The sequence below is a fragment of the Chlorocebus sabaeus genome, chromosome 11, assembly GCF_047675955.1.
Source record: "Chlorocebus sabaeus isolate Y175 chromosome 11, mChlSab1.0.hap1, whole genome shotgun sequence".
In the NCBI taxonomy this organism is placed as follows: Eukaryota; Metazoa; Chordata; class Mammalia; order Primates; family Cercopithecidae; genus Chlorocebus; species Chlorocebus sabaeus.
In genome coordinates, this window is record NC_132914.1 from 21,270,055 (window position 1) to 21,285,140 (window position 15,086).

At 38.6% G+C, this 15,086-nt stretch overlaps 1 protein-coding gene and 1 pseudogene across 2 annotated transcripts in view; one reads left to right on the forward strand and one right to left on the reverse strand.

The window, feature by feature from the left end:
• Nucleotides 1–15,086, forward strand: part of PDE3A (phosphodiesterase 3A) — a 308,603-nt gene that overhangs the window by 67,485 nt on the left and 226,032 nt on the right. The window lies entirely within an intron of this gene.
• Nucleotides 12,494–12,948, reverse strand: LOC103218725 (ubiquitin-conjugating enzyme E2 L3 pseudogene; annotated as a pseudogene).

Genomic DNA, 15,086 nt, shown 5'->3' on the forward strand with positions numbered 1-15,086 from the left:
ACCAGCGTTTGGGAACCTGTGTTGCATCAGACTCAGCCTTCATTCAATTGTTTAACATATATTGATCATATCCCTACTATGTGCTACTAGTATTATGGGTTAGGCCATCCTTGCATACCTAAGGTTGGGTAAATTATAAAGAAAAGAGGCATTTACCCATACCTGAGGCTGGGTAAATTATAAAGAAAAGAGGCTTAATTGGCTCATGGTTCTGCAGACTGTACAAGCTGGCCTCTGCTTGGCTTTTGGGGAGGCCTCTGGAAGTTTTTACTCATGGCAGAAGGGAAGCAGGAGCAGGTGTGTCGCATGGTGAGAAAGGGAGCAAAGTGAACACAGGGGGTGCCACACAGTCATAAACAACCAGATTTTGGGAGAATAAACTTACTAATATGATAACAGCACCAAGTCATTCATGAGAAACCTGCTCCCATGATTTCATCACCTCTAATCAGGCCCTACCTCGAACACTGGGGATTACAATTCAACATGAGATTTAGAGGGGTAATGTATCCAAACTTTATCAAGGCCTATAATGGAAATAGACTTGTACTCACACAGCTAACACTTTATCCTAGTAGACATGCCTTTGAGTGCATAGCTTGAAAGGTTGAAGCAAACTATATTGAGGGTTGTTTATATTAAATAAAGCTATTTTCCCCCAATTTTAGCTAAACCTCTTTTTATATAAAGAAAAAGAATTTTTTTTTCCAATAAGATAACCAATCAAAGCAGGAAATCATTTTGTTACAATTGTTGTACAAAGCAGCCCTGTGCAAGGCTATTACGAATGTTAAGACCTTTCTTGGGGGTCTCCGATAGCTGATTCTCTCTAGAGAATTCTTCCTATTCTTGGCTGTAGATTGTTGCTAAAAAGAATTAGTTCCATTTTCTCCAGAGTGCTCTAAGTTATAGCTATTTATCTTTTAAGGAAGCTCCTAAGTATCCACAGGTGTTCAGCACCCTAAAATGTCAATTTATCTTCAGCACAGCCAGCTTTTCAGTGTTTACTATAAGGCTTTAACCACATGGTAATTCCTCCCTTAAAGAAGTCTGCTGTATATAATGTTAAGGCGGAGTTGTCATGGCTGTTATGCTGTGTCTCAAGCCAAATACGTTTCTCAGCATTCCAAGGTTATGTGAATACACAGAAATAATTATTTTCAGATGTTGACATTGCACTTAGTGATTTAGTAATATGAGAAAATATGGTTCAAAAGTTATTCATTTAAAAAGCAATGCAAAATATAGTAGAGGCAAATATGGTATGCATTCAGGCACATACTGTAAAGTAGAAATGTTGGAGTGATTTAGCTTTCTGTTATAATATCTTTATCACACAGGATATGGACTTACTATGATGTGAGTTAGCATGTTTCCTCTGACACAACTAACGTTCAGAGATGTGCCTTGCTTCTAGTCTAATAATGACTTTCAGTCACTGAGTCAGACCCATGATTCTTGGATTCTCTTGTCACTTAAGATGTTGCCTTTTTTTCGTTTTTTTTTTTTTTTTTTTTTTTTTTTTGTGAGATGGAGTCTTGCTTTATCATCTCCCAGGCTGAAGTGCGGTGGCACAATATTGGCTCACTGCAACCTCCACTTCCCAGGTTCAAGCGATTCTCCTGCCTGCACCTCCCAGGTTAAAGCGATTCTCCTCTGTTTCAGCCTCCCGAGTGGCTGGGACTGTAGGCACGTACCACCATGCCTGGCTAATGTTTTTGTATTTTTAGTAGAGATGAGGTTTCACCATGTTGGCCAGGCTGGTCTCAAACTCCTGATCTCAAGTGATCTGCCTGCCTCAGCCTGTCAAAGTGCTGGGATTACAGTTGTGAGTCGCTGTGCCTGACCAATATGTTCCATCCTTAAGTCAGTTTTGAATGTTAAAAAAAAATGAAATCTTTAACTTCAAAATATAATTTTTCTGTAATAATCCAGAAAATAACAATAGAACTTTTAAAAAGGGCTTTTCTTAGCTTTGCAAGAAAAGGGATAAAAGCAGAAAGGTTCACTTTTTGAAGAGACCAAGACTCAGTTGGAAAGGTACTCTACATTTACTTTTTCCTAACGTTGATTTATGACATTCAGTATGAATTTTGTCTGTTTATATCCACATATCATGTGCTTAACATAGAAAAGGCAAAAACCTGAATGAAGTTTTATTATACTCATTGATTCTTTATCTTCATGAAAAGGGAAATTATTATTTCTTAATAAATTTCTACGGTAGCATTTGAGGAAAATGAAATAAACTCCATTTGATGTATGACCTATTGCACTTAAAAATATTCAGATCACTGGTTATTGCTGACTGCTTATAAGGCAAAATGTTTTGATTTTAATGTATTGTTCATGCTGTGAGCAAAATGGGGGTCTGCTAAGTTTTTATTTTAAAATGCATATTTCTATCTTTACCTTGTAGCCTTGCAATGCGTTTGCAAAATGTTTGCAAAGTACAAGTTTATTATATTGTTTGTCTGCTTCTTATTATAACTTTAAAAAGAAAATGGGACACCCTCCTCTCGCCCCACCCTAGAGACAGATTTTCCATGACAGAATAGTTCTAAACATCAGGATATTGCATAAGTCAGTCTGGAAAAAATAGGAACAGACAGCTAATACTATCTAGTAGAGCTTTGCTTTTGTGACAACATTTTTTGGTTAAATAACTCTACATAAATGATAATTTCCCTACATATTTTGATATCAATATCTAAGTTGATATCAATGTTCAAAATCCATAATTGTTCTGTGTACATTTTTGTTTTTATTTGGGTACTGTATAAAAATGATGACAATTTAAAAGTCATTGTATGGTGTAAGATCCAAGGAAATCTGATTAAGCTCTGAGTCTAATGAGTGTGAGAGAAACCTGTGCAAGGGACGTTTCAAAGAGTTAACAGTGTGGCGAGGTATGAAAAAGTGATGGTGTGTAGGATATTGCCCTGCTCCAGGTTTTACAAGGAGTAGTTAGGATTTGATTTTTGGCCCCCAAAAGACTTAAAACTTTAACGTAATTATAAGGAAAAACAAATTGGTGGCATGGCTCCGTGATCCTGTGAGTTGCTTGCGACTGAGTGTAGTGAAAAGTTTGTGAAGTAGACATTAATATTTAAAGCCTATTTCAGAAAAGTTGAAATCAGAGTAGTAAGCAAAATTATTCTCCAAGTCCCTTTTAATTTTATTTGCTCACTTAAGCCAAAAGAACTGGGATAGACTGTATCTTTTTCACGTTACAATGATCAAACTACAAGGGCCAAATGCAACTCTATTCATATTTCTTTTCAAGTACAAATCTGTTTCTCAATAAGTCACATCACTTATGTAACACTTCTTGAGTACTTGTTTACTACAGCCTGGACAAAGGGTATCAAGGAACAGTAGGTTTACTTGGTGGTGGAGTCTGGGGAAAATAAAACTATTTGTTAACAGCCAGTTGTTTACAAGGACCCTTATCTACTTTGTGACATCTTTATGCCTGTGGAATGAAGAATGTGATCTAACTCACTGTGGAAGCTTAGCTTTCTTCCCTTTCTGCTCCTGGAGCTAGAGGTTTTCCATCAGAAATGGATATATTCTTTTGAGATTCCTTATCAATATGCCATGCCATTTTAGAATGACTTCACCTATCTCACCTTTGATTATTTATAAGTAAAAGGAGGGAGAAAACTACCCGTTTTGTGAAATTGTTTCTGACACTTGCATAAAACATTATGTATCATACAAATAAATTATAATGAAATTATATGCTAGGATTGGATCTAAATCCTTGAATTATTCAACAGTGAAGCTCAGTAAGTTCAAGGCACTACCACAAAGTACTGTTGGGAGTATAGTGGATACATAAGAAGAAATACTGGTTAAAGGAAAAATAGAACATAATTGAGAAAAATAAATTCTGAAATAATATATAATTAAGTACCATGAAGCAATTAGAAACTGTTATAGTTCAGACTTGAAAGAGATTATTTCCTGAGGCAAAGGGAGCATTCATGGAGTAGAGTAGTCATTGAGTAGGATCCTTCATGGAGCAGATAGTCATTGTGTGGGTTCTGAAGGGTGAGTGGAATTTGAACAGGGAGAGACCTGAGAAAGACATAGTCAAAGGCAACATCATTAGGAGCAGAAGAGTAAAAAAAAATATGGTATTGAAGAAGAATAGTGCAATTATGTCATGGGTCATAAAATGCATTAGATTGACAAGTTAATTCTCACTAAGAGCCAGGTACTTTGCCAAAATAAGCATTTTACATAAATTATTTCACCTTCATGGTAAACCTAAGAAGTAGAAATGTATGGATAAAGAATGATACAACATGATACAACTATTATGTGGAAGCAGATGAACTGGAAACCAGGGACTGGGGTCTTGACCACCAATCTCTGTTCCCTGATGTTGGTATTTGGTAACGGAGGGAAGGATGGATGTTTCATTCTGTAAGCTGTGGTCACTCATAGGATGTTTTTTGAGCAGAGTGAGTAATGTGTTCCTCTCAATTATTCTGTCTCATCTCACCCATCCTTCTCTTTAACGCTGCCTTTAAACTACCGAGACAAACCATTTGGAATTATAGGTCTGATCGTATAGTACATGTGCTTACAATCCTACAGGGCTCCCAGGGCCCATAGCATGCATTTCTTGTTCTTTCCGTGATGTACAAGGCCCTGCCATTCTCTATAGCTTCATTTGTAACGACTTTCCTTTCTCTGAAATCTCCTTGCTCTCTTCCTCTGCTTTTCCTGAGGTTAGTGCCTCCTCCTGGATGACCGTTTTGCATTTCTGGGTCCATCTATTCTGCTCTGCTTTTGTCATTTATTGTGAAATATTAAACTGCTTATTAACCCTCTTTTTCATAAAAATTTGAAAATCTGTTTCCAGATATGCAGTTCTACACCAAAATGGAATTCAATCATTGACACTATCTATTCCATATTAAAATGGCTTTTACAATTATCTAATGTAATTTTTCCCCCGAATTTCCAGTGTGTGACCCATAGCCATGACCTGTTTTGTCTATTAGTTAGGATAGGCTAAGCTATCTTGCAGTAACAACCACCACAAATATTGTAACGGCTTACAACAAAAAAGATTTCCCTCTTGTTTGTGTAGATTGAAAGGAAGACTCTGCTTATCATAGTTACCTCTGAAGGAAGCCCCACTTGACATGTGCTTTCACAATCACTTAGGAGAGGGAGAGAACATGGTAGTCACACGCTGGTTCTTAGCACTTCTGGCTGGTAGTGATGCATTCCACTTGTGCATACATTTCACTGACCCCGCATGGCCTCACCAAACGTCAAGGAGACAGGGAAGCTACCACGTGGCTGAAAGTGGGAGACACATGGAAATAGTTAACAGCACTGCAGTGTGTTAAAGATCTGAAATTGTAAGACAATTCTTTAGAAAATTTATGTTCACTAGTAGTTGGTAAAAGTGTCAAGTCAAATGTTGCAGTTTGGAAGTGAAAACTGAAAAAATCCTAAAGATGTGAAATTGTATCTTTTAAAATCATCATCTCAGTTGAAAACACTGAATATGGAAGCATATGCTTAGATTTAAAGCAATAAATGCGAGCATTTCATGGCCATGGCACAAAAATGTGTTAAAACTATATCGTCCATCCACTGATAGTATTGAAGAACAAAGCAGTGTCACAGAAAATACATTGCGTTATTCTTAGAAATACATCATGCTTTGAGGGATCCTTTTTTTTTAAGGGAGGTCATGATCATCTTTCATAAATAATTTATCAGTCAATGGTAGTGAACAGAGTTTGAATGAGTCAAAATTCTACAATGAAATGCTCCTGTATAGGTGTAAAATATATAAATGTATATATAAATATACATATACAAATGTAAATATATAAATGTATATATTTAGTATGTATTTGCCCCTAGTTTAATTTGTCAGCACTAACTGCTGGTTTTTATTTCTTTTTGCAAGAAATTATATAGAAATTGATTTGAGGGAGATTTAATATAAATGTTAAGTGAGAGGAAATCTTACCCTGTCCTATCTATGGATATTGATAAACTATACCACTGTATTCCTAACTCCTAACTTGGATATAGGAGCTTGACTATCTGCATAGATATGTAAGGGGATATGGGTGACAGGAGGAATTACAAATGTACTTATTTAACAATTAATGCTGACATAAGCTATTTAGGTCATACCTCATTTTTTTTTAGAATGAATGATGACTGTCAGTGTGACTTAGGATACAGACATAAAATTAGGAAATCAAAAGAAATATCTGTTTCCTTCAAAAAATTTGACTAGTCATTTTTTTTTTGACTAGCTTTTTAAAAATTGCATAAGACTATTTTCATTTGCTGTGTGTACATTAAATATGTCTGTGTAGGTCCCTTTGCTTTCTTTCCCACAGTAATTATGTTGAAAATTATAAACAGAGGCATTAGCATAAGTTATGGATTAAATATGGCAATCATAAAAAACCCTAATTCCATGAAAATGAAATTTCTTTTTGAAAAGAGAAATAGGTATTATTCTACTTATTTTCATTTAGTAAATTTTCTTATGGAACATCATCACTCTGCCTCTCAGAAAATTTGCCAAATTGTTTGAAACTCCCTCCGAATATTTGTACTTCAGTAACCTATTGAAAGCACAACTGATTTTGTGTGTGCTAGGTTTATCTCCATTTGAAGGCAGACTTCTTCGGTGAGCTCCCCCGTGGCAATATGAGAGAAGGCAAAGAAGGAGGGAGGACCTTGCAGGACTGGTTTATGCAGCAAAAAGTTAAGAGACAAGAGAGCTCTACAATTATTGAGCACAGGAAAAACGATTTCCTATTCATAGTAGTGTGGCACATGTAGAGGAGTCTTTAAAGATGATACAGCATGCCGTTCCTTTCCCCTCCATTGTGTAATCAACCAGCCAATATTTATCAAGTACCTGTTAGTTTCACTTACAGAGTACCTGTAGCTGAGTTCTCTTTTCTGCTTTCTTTATCCCTGCTCTCCAGCTCCTGACCCGTCCATCATGAATATCAGTTTTCCCCGTGCATTAAACCTTTAAACCTGTCTTCCATCTAAGAAGACTTCACACTGCTCACTTTTCCTTTCTGACACTGAATACACATAAACAACAAAGGGCAATGCCTCTTAAACCCACAAACCCATTCAAAAACCAAAACCAAACCAAATAAAATGAATTGCTTGTGTTAATTTGTATCATCCATTTACATTTTGAGAAGCATAGTCAATCAGATAAACTTACTGTTTTAATTCTAAATTCATTGAGTATCTGTCAGTCTCTATGATTCCTATATGTAGCAGCTGGGTTAAGAATATAATTGTCTTGACAACAATTTATTGACATTTACAAGCTCAAAAGTTACCTTGGAAGCTTTTGAAATTAAAGAAATAAAAGTGTTAATTCTCTCTGATCTGAACAAGCCAAGACTCAGTGTCAGCCCTTTATAGGTCAGACTGTGGAAGGAGTGCATAGGATGAAATACCAGTGCATGCCTGGTGCATTAAAACTAAATGGGATTTCAGCAGATGAAGGGAAAGGGTGAGGAATTAAGTCTTAAATTGTCTGCCTCAGACATGGTAAGAAGACTTGGACAGTAATAGAAACAGGAAGTGTTTGCTGTGAAGCTTGAGTGTATTCAAAGTAAATCAGTTTGTGTTCAATTAAGGAATCCTAGCTCTAGGTTGGAGCCTATGTGGGATCAGTAAATTTTGCACTAGGAAATACCTAATGTCAAGCCTTAGGAAACACTTCATACTGTGGCCAGCTGTCATCAAACCCATCGCCACTGCTAGTAAAATAACTCCAAAGCAAGTGAAATTGGCAGTAATTGCACAAATAAACGGGTTGCAAAAGAGCAAAATGGGTACGTTTCAGAACATCATTTCTGTTAGGCTCCATGTTATACTGCTTACATTAGAAACAAATGGAAGTTGAGAGGTAAAGCCTGGCATTAAATTTTCTAGTGATGCAGGAATAACTGTTAGCAGCTGGGCCTGGGTGCTTTTCCCCTGCTTTGTCCTGGAAAGATTTCACATCTTAAGGGAAATAAATGAACTACACACCTTGAGAATTTTTTTTTTTTTTTGTATCCTATTGTACAAATCTGAGTAAATCTCATTTTCCCCCTTTTTGGAGTTAAGTAACATAAGTAACTGTAAGGATTTTCCAGATACTTTCTTAACCCCCTGAAAAACTTTCCCTCGGGACTTATAGTATATCCAAATGACTATTGATTATAGCTAAATGTAAATACATATGCACATATGAGGTGAAGCTGTATTAAAATGTGGGTGGCAGTGTCTTTAACTCAGATTTGGGATGCTTTATGCAGTCATGGGAAATATCAGGGGATCAACTTGAAATTCTTTAAAAGTCAACAGAATTTTGGAACGATCAAGGAACACGGGAATATGGCCTCACGTTTTCTTTCTCACTGACGACATAAATGCCGCCCTCACTGTGGTGTTTATTGTTTCTTCCAGATAATCTTTGCATACTCAGTCCTTGGAATATAGAGCCATTGCCCTGTACTCATTTTTTCCTTCCTGGAGGTATAAATAGACTGATGACGCCCTATGCTCTCTGCAGTCCGTGCATCATTCATACCGTACATCTCCTTTCTAGGTCACAAAGCTTTTAAAAAAATCAGCAGTGGTAGCAGCATGTGAGAAGATGAACATATGACTGACTCCTTCCTTTCACCTCAGAGCCGTGCCTTTGATAGCGTCCAGACAGCAGTGCATGGAAACATGACGTTTGGGTGGTTCAAGAATATCAGAGGGAAAAATAGCCATTCTTACCAAATAACTTAAAAATAGCATAGTCTGAGCATTTTTCCCTTTGCCCTTTCTCCCCCAACGTGCCTGAAATGAAGCCCTTCCCATCCAAAGCAAAACTAGGAATTTGTGTTTTGTGAGAATTTGAAGAGCCTGCCTCTCTTACTACAACTGCTTTCTTCCTTCCAAATGTATAAGCTCAAGTCGTGAGAAAATGTCATCTGTCTTGTTCTGCTTTCCTCTCTAGTAAAATAAAAATGGTCGTGCTTTCAGACAGTCATGTATTATTGAGTGCCTTCTGAGTGAGGAATCGTGTGTTGACTGTTTTCAGATGGGGTGAGGGAAGACATTATTTTTTCTGCTTTCCTCCAGCTTCATTATGTGTTATAGTTCATGGTATCTAAGCCAACAATTAGCAAGAAGGCTAATTCTTATAGGTAATCTCACATTCGAGGAAGGTCGGGAACAAGCATGGTGAGTAGTGGGGACGGTGTTCTTGTTACCACTGGAGTTTGTGTCCTGGATGCCAGGTATACATCATCTTATTCTCTTCATGATTTGTCAGTACTTTTTAGGGACCATTCATTCTCTGCCTACTATGTGCCAGACTCTACCCTAAGCAGTTAGAATTCCAGTTAAGAAGAGGTAGATCTTCTATTCATTTAAAATTTCATTCTACTAGCTAATAATGTATTTGGAGGAATAAATGCTGTGAAGAAAAGCAGACTGAGTGTTATCTGTGGGTAGTTATGGGGGATGTGTGCTATCTTATATAGGTTGATCAGGGAGACACAAACTGACAAGGGGTGATTGCTTAGTTCTCTGAAAGAAGCAAGGAAATGAGAACCATGTGGATGGCTGAGGGAAATGCAGTCCAAGCAGAAGAAACAGCAAGCGTAAATCTCACAGGTGAGGGCGCATCAGTGGAGCAAGGACAAGAGTGTTACGATAAGAGGTCATGAAGGCAGCAGTGAGAAACCCCCTGGAAGCTGGTGTCGGACATAGGGAGGAGTGCGGATTTTATTCTGGTAAAGACATTGCAGAGGAGTGGCATCATTTCACTTGCTGTTGTGAAGAGAAACTGGAACACAGATTGTAGATGGGCAAAGGAGGCAGCATGAGGGAAGCCTCTCTCTTGCAAGCCATCTGGGTGAGAGATAACAGTGGCTTGGAGATGACAGTGAAGGTGGTAGGAGGATATTCTAAAAGTAGAGCCCGTTGAATTTGCTAATTGTGATATTGTAAAATATGTATTTGGTCTTCATCCCTGTTTTCTGTCATACAGTTCCTAAAACCCTTGATAAGAATATCCTTTGTATGCTAATAAGACGACTAATGGCTGGAGGCCCCTTTGTAACTTCTGGATGGGGGCTGCTCACCAGAAAGACCAAGGCATGATCAGGGGTTAGGACTTTCAGCCCCATCTCAGCCTCTGCGGGGCTGAAGGTTGCGTTGATTACCAATGGCCAGTGATGCAATCAGTCATACCTGTAGAATTGAAGCCTCTATGTAAATCCTAAAGGACAGGGTTCAGAGAACTTCTGGGTAGCTGAACATGTGGAGGTTCCTAGAAGGTGGCACACCCACCCAGGGAGGACATGGGAGCTCTGCACCCCTTCTCCTATACCTCACCCTATGCAGCTCTCCAACTGGCTGTTCATTCATATGCTTTGTAATTTTTTTAATAATGGTAAATATATATGAAATGTTTCCCTGAATTCTGTGGGCTGCTCTGGAAAAGTAATCGAACCCAAAGAGGTGGGTTATAGGATCTCTGATTTATAGCTGGTTGGTTGAAGTACAAGTCACAACCTGGGATTTGGAATTGGTATCTGAAGAGGGGGCAGTCATGAGGGACTGAGGGGTGATGCTATGTCCAGGTGGATAGTGTTAGGATTGAATCGAATTAGAGGATGCTCAGCTGGTGTCTGTTGAAGAATCTGGTGTCAGAAGTGTTGAGTGATGTGTGAGGGCAGGAGAAACATTGGTTTTCCCTACATTCTCTTACACTGATGGGTTTGTATTCGGAGAGACTGGAAGGATGGATCTGTCATTCACTGAGATGGGAAGTCACAGCGAGGAACCCGTTAACCATATATTAAAACTCCATTAGTAATATTAAGGCTGTCCATTCTAGGAAACTGATGATCATCCTTTCAAAGTAGACAGTGAATTCCATTCACACAAAAACGTGGGATAAAATTAGTGAAGAGGTGGTGACTCATGCCTGTAATCCTAGCACTTTGGGAGGCTGAGGCGGGTGGATCACCTGGGGTCAGGAGTTCGAGACCAGCCTGGGCAACATGGTGAAACCCTGTCTCCACTAAAAATACCAGGAGTAGTGGTGGACGCCTGTTGTCCCAGCTACTCAGGAGGCTGAGACAGGAGAATCACTTGAACCTGGGAGGCAGAGGTTGCAGTGAGCCAAGATCGTGCCAATGCACTACAGTCCAGGCAACAAGAGCAAACCTCTGCCTCGGCCGGGCAGCGGGGGCAAGGGGTAGATTAGTGAAGAGGACAATATTGTAACCTACAAAAATTCTGAGGTAGGTCTGTTACTTTTGTTAACAGACTTTTCTGAATAAAGTACTCCAAAGTAACTTGGAGTTAAGACAGTTTAGTATTATGCCTTGGTTTTCAAAACATGAATAGTTGCCTTCTCTTTTCATGAATTTGGATATGAATGCAGGCACTTACCTACATAATTTCTAATATTGATGATACTGGTGTTTCTTAAATTCACTAAAAAATTTTATTTGTAAAGGGTAATCTGCATTTCATTATTTAAGGTTTTTATTTTTAAAAGTTTTTTTTTTTTTTTTTTTTTTTTTTTTGAGGTGGAGTCTTGCTGTATTGCCCTGGCTGGTGTCAAACTTTTGGGCTCAAGCAATCCCCATTCCCCACCTAGCCTCCTGAGTAGTTGGGATTGTCACGTTACATTTTGAAAGAAGACAGTTTACAAATGTCTGTTTCCATGCATTTTAAAAGAGGTCCTGTTACAAAAGATTCAGTTAATCTCTTTAAATGGAATTTATCTGGGTTTCCTACTTCCTCCATTAAAGTGCATTAATCCTTCTTAACATATGTGTTTATCACCTGCTGGATTGCTAAGTATGTAAAAGCTACTTTGTAAAAGCAATGCTGTAGCTAAAAAATGTATTGCATAGCAGCCCATGTGATTTAGCCATTTCAACATTGTATTTTATTAACAGGATAGTCCAGACCTAAATAGTGAAAATATTTCCCTCTCAAATTGTTCCCTAGGAAGAGAAGATTGAAATATAGAGGAATCACTTCTTCTCCTAGTGATTCAGCCTTTTGATGAAGTAGTAATCTGCGTTATTGCAGTTCTTTTAAATGTTAGACAAATCTTAATTCATTTTAATAGTTGCTTAAGAAAATAAAATTTTATGAGGCAAAATACAGCAAAATATTTCAACACCACGTTTTTGTTTTTCCAACCAGAGTTTGTTTCATTTACAGACATTGCCATTTATTTTTTATTTTTATTCATTTTTTAGAACATCTTAAATTTTTAATCCTTTATTTACAGGTTGCCTAGAACACTTTTGATTAAGAAAACTGTAGAAAGTTAGTAACTGCCAACGCAGTAGGCAGTGGCACGTGTCAGTTTCCACAGAATCCTGCTATGTGGGGTGTCTGAATGCACTGCACGGGGTCTGTGCTCACTTACCGGCACCAATCATGGCAGATTTTAGTCCACCAGTTGCTTTTCCCCATATTTCTCTGTAAACTTCCGCATTCTTACAGAAATTTTTACAGTGCTTAGAGTATTATTCAGCTAGGTCAGCTCGAAGTGGATGCTTAGGCTGGGGGTCATTCACCAGTGTTATGAAGGACTGGATTACTCGGTCAGTTTTAGTTGCTGGCTTCCAGTTTTCAGCACTAATTACTGACAGACAGACCTGCCCCTTTTAGTGGACATTTGGGTGACAGGTCTTTAAGTGTGATCTTCGGTGGTTTGAATGGGTACTCCGCTGTAATGTTGATTTCGGTTCTGAAGGCCCCCTTATATAGAGGGTTGTCAGGAACAATAAGCTCTTGCTAAGTCAATAAATTAACTCCATCCCCCTGGAAGTTATGGAAGTTTTTCATCCCACATTTGCGTATTTCTTCAAGCTCCTTCGTCAGCCTTCTGCTGGCTACCATCTTGGATTTGGTGCTGCTCCTTTCCCAGAATGCATCGCAGCCGAATAGTGCCATTTATTATGCTTTATTTTGTTGAGCTTGATGCTTTGCATTAGTTTGTTTACTTATTCAATAGTTATATATTGAGTGCTTACTAGAGTTGTCTGGTTTCCCAAAATTGTGAGGTTTATGCTAAACACTGGGGACACAGCAGTGAATGAGACCTAGTCCCTGTCATCCAGGGGCCAATAGGTCACAGGTGTGAATTAGCCCTTTCCCCTGACTTTTGGGATTCTAATTTCAAAGAGGTTGTAAAGGAGACAGTGCCATATTCTTGAACCTTTTAGCCAATTAGGTAAAAATAAATTTTCACATATTTCTGTTGAGCCCACTGGACACCAATATACTTTAATAATTGTATTTAAAATAGAAAACTCCTTCAGTTTGAAGCTGTCTTTTATTTGAGAAAAGTGAAAAACAGATTCGTGGAATATTATAAAAGATGAACAAGTTTGATGCCTGAAATAGACAATGCTCCTTTACATGTTATTTTAACATTTGAGAGAATGCTATCCAAATGCAGAATTGGCTATAGGTGTTAGAAGGAGTCGTTCAAGTTGTCTTAAACCAAGAGTCACCTAGAATTTGGCTGCACCCTGGTATGTCTAATATGCTGTATGAGAATGTGCTTATATTTTGATGAGTAATGTGTTTTTATAACAAATGAAGATGCATGTCAGAATGTTGAGCTTGTCAGGTCTCAGTAGGTATTCAAAGAATAGGGTAAGAGCAAATGGGTGCCAAACAAAAATTGAGTTTACTTGGATACACAAGAACTCTTCCTTCTGACTTGGTCTGAGAACTTGTTGAAGGCAAGAAACAGTTTCTAACTTCAGCTAAATCACAATGTAAAGGTGAACAAGTGAAAAAGATCAGTTGCCTGCAGAAAGTTGCTTGCAGTCAGTTTTACAAAGCTCACTGTTTAAATCTAGTAGTTACCTTTTAATCCCTTCAGATATGTCAGCAAAAATTCTAGTATTTGGAAATATGCCTTGATCACTTACAAAAGGCTGTGGAAGACAGAAGTCATAGTAAAGTGTCAGGTATTTAAGAATCTGGTTCAAACTTCCAAACAAAGAATGTTTCAGACCTCAGTGTATTAACAGTTTTCCTAACTATTCAGTTATTCAGTGGTCTTTTACTTTTTATGTTTATTTTCCTCGAGGTGTAGTCTTGCTCTGTCTCCCAGGCTGGAGTGCAGTGGTGCCATCTCAGCTCACTGCAACCTCTGCCTCCCGGGTTCAAGTGAATCTCCTGCCTCAGTGTCCCAAGTAGATGGGATTACAGGTGTGCGCCACCACGCCTGGCTAATGTTTGTATTTTTAGTAGAGACAGGCTTTTTCCATCTTGGCCAGGCTGGTTTCAAACTCCTGGCCTCAAGTGATCTGCCCACCTTGGCCTTCCAGGTCGCAAGTAATCTGCTTGCCTCAACCTCCCAAAGCGCTGGGATTACAGGCATGAGGAAGTACACCCAGCTTCATTCACTTACAGTTTTTAATTTTTTTGTGGGGGAAAGGACCAGTGACCTTTTTTTTTTTTTTTTTGAGATGGAGTCTGGCTCTGTTGCCCAGGCTGGAGTGCAGTGGCACGATCTCGGCTCACTGCAAGCTCCGCCTCCAGGGTTCATGCCATTCTCCTGCCTCAGCCTCCTGAGTAGCTGGAACTACAGGCACCTGCCACCGCGCCCGGCTAATTGTTTTTTGTATTTTTAGTAGAGACAGGGTTTCACCATGTTAGCCAGGATGGTCTCGATCTCCTGACCTCGTGATCTGCCCGTCTCAGCCTCCCAAAGTGTTAGGATTACAGGCGTGAGCCACCGTGCCCGCCCCAGTAACCTTCTTGAATATGAGAAGGATCCCAAAGCAAAAGGTGATTTGTTTCCTTTCCTTTAATTCTGCCACATGACATGGCACCCCAGCATCTAAAAGAATCTTCTCAGGTGTGAGATGAATGTGTTGGACTTCTTTTGGAAAGAGTCAGATTTTATATTCATTTAGAAATATCCATGCCTATAACGTGGTTGCAGTTGTACTTGACACACTGTTGTTTATTTAACTGTGTTTCACCCTTTCATCTTGTGTGGGAAGCTTACACTTAAC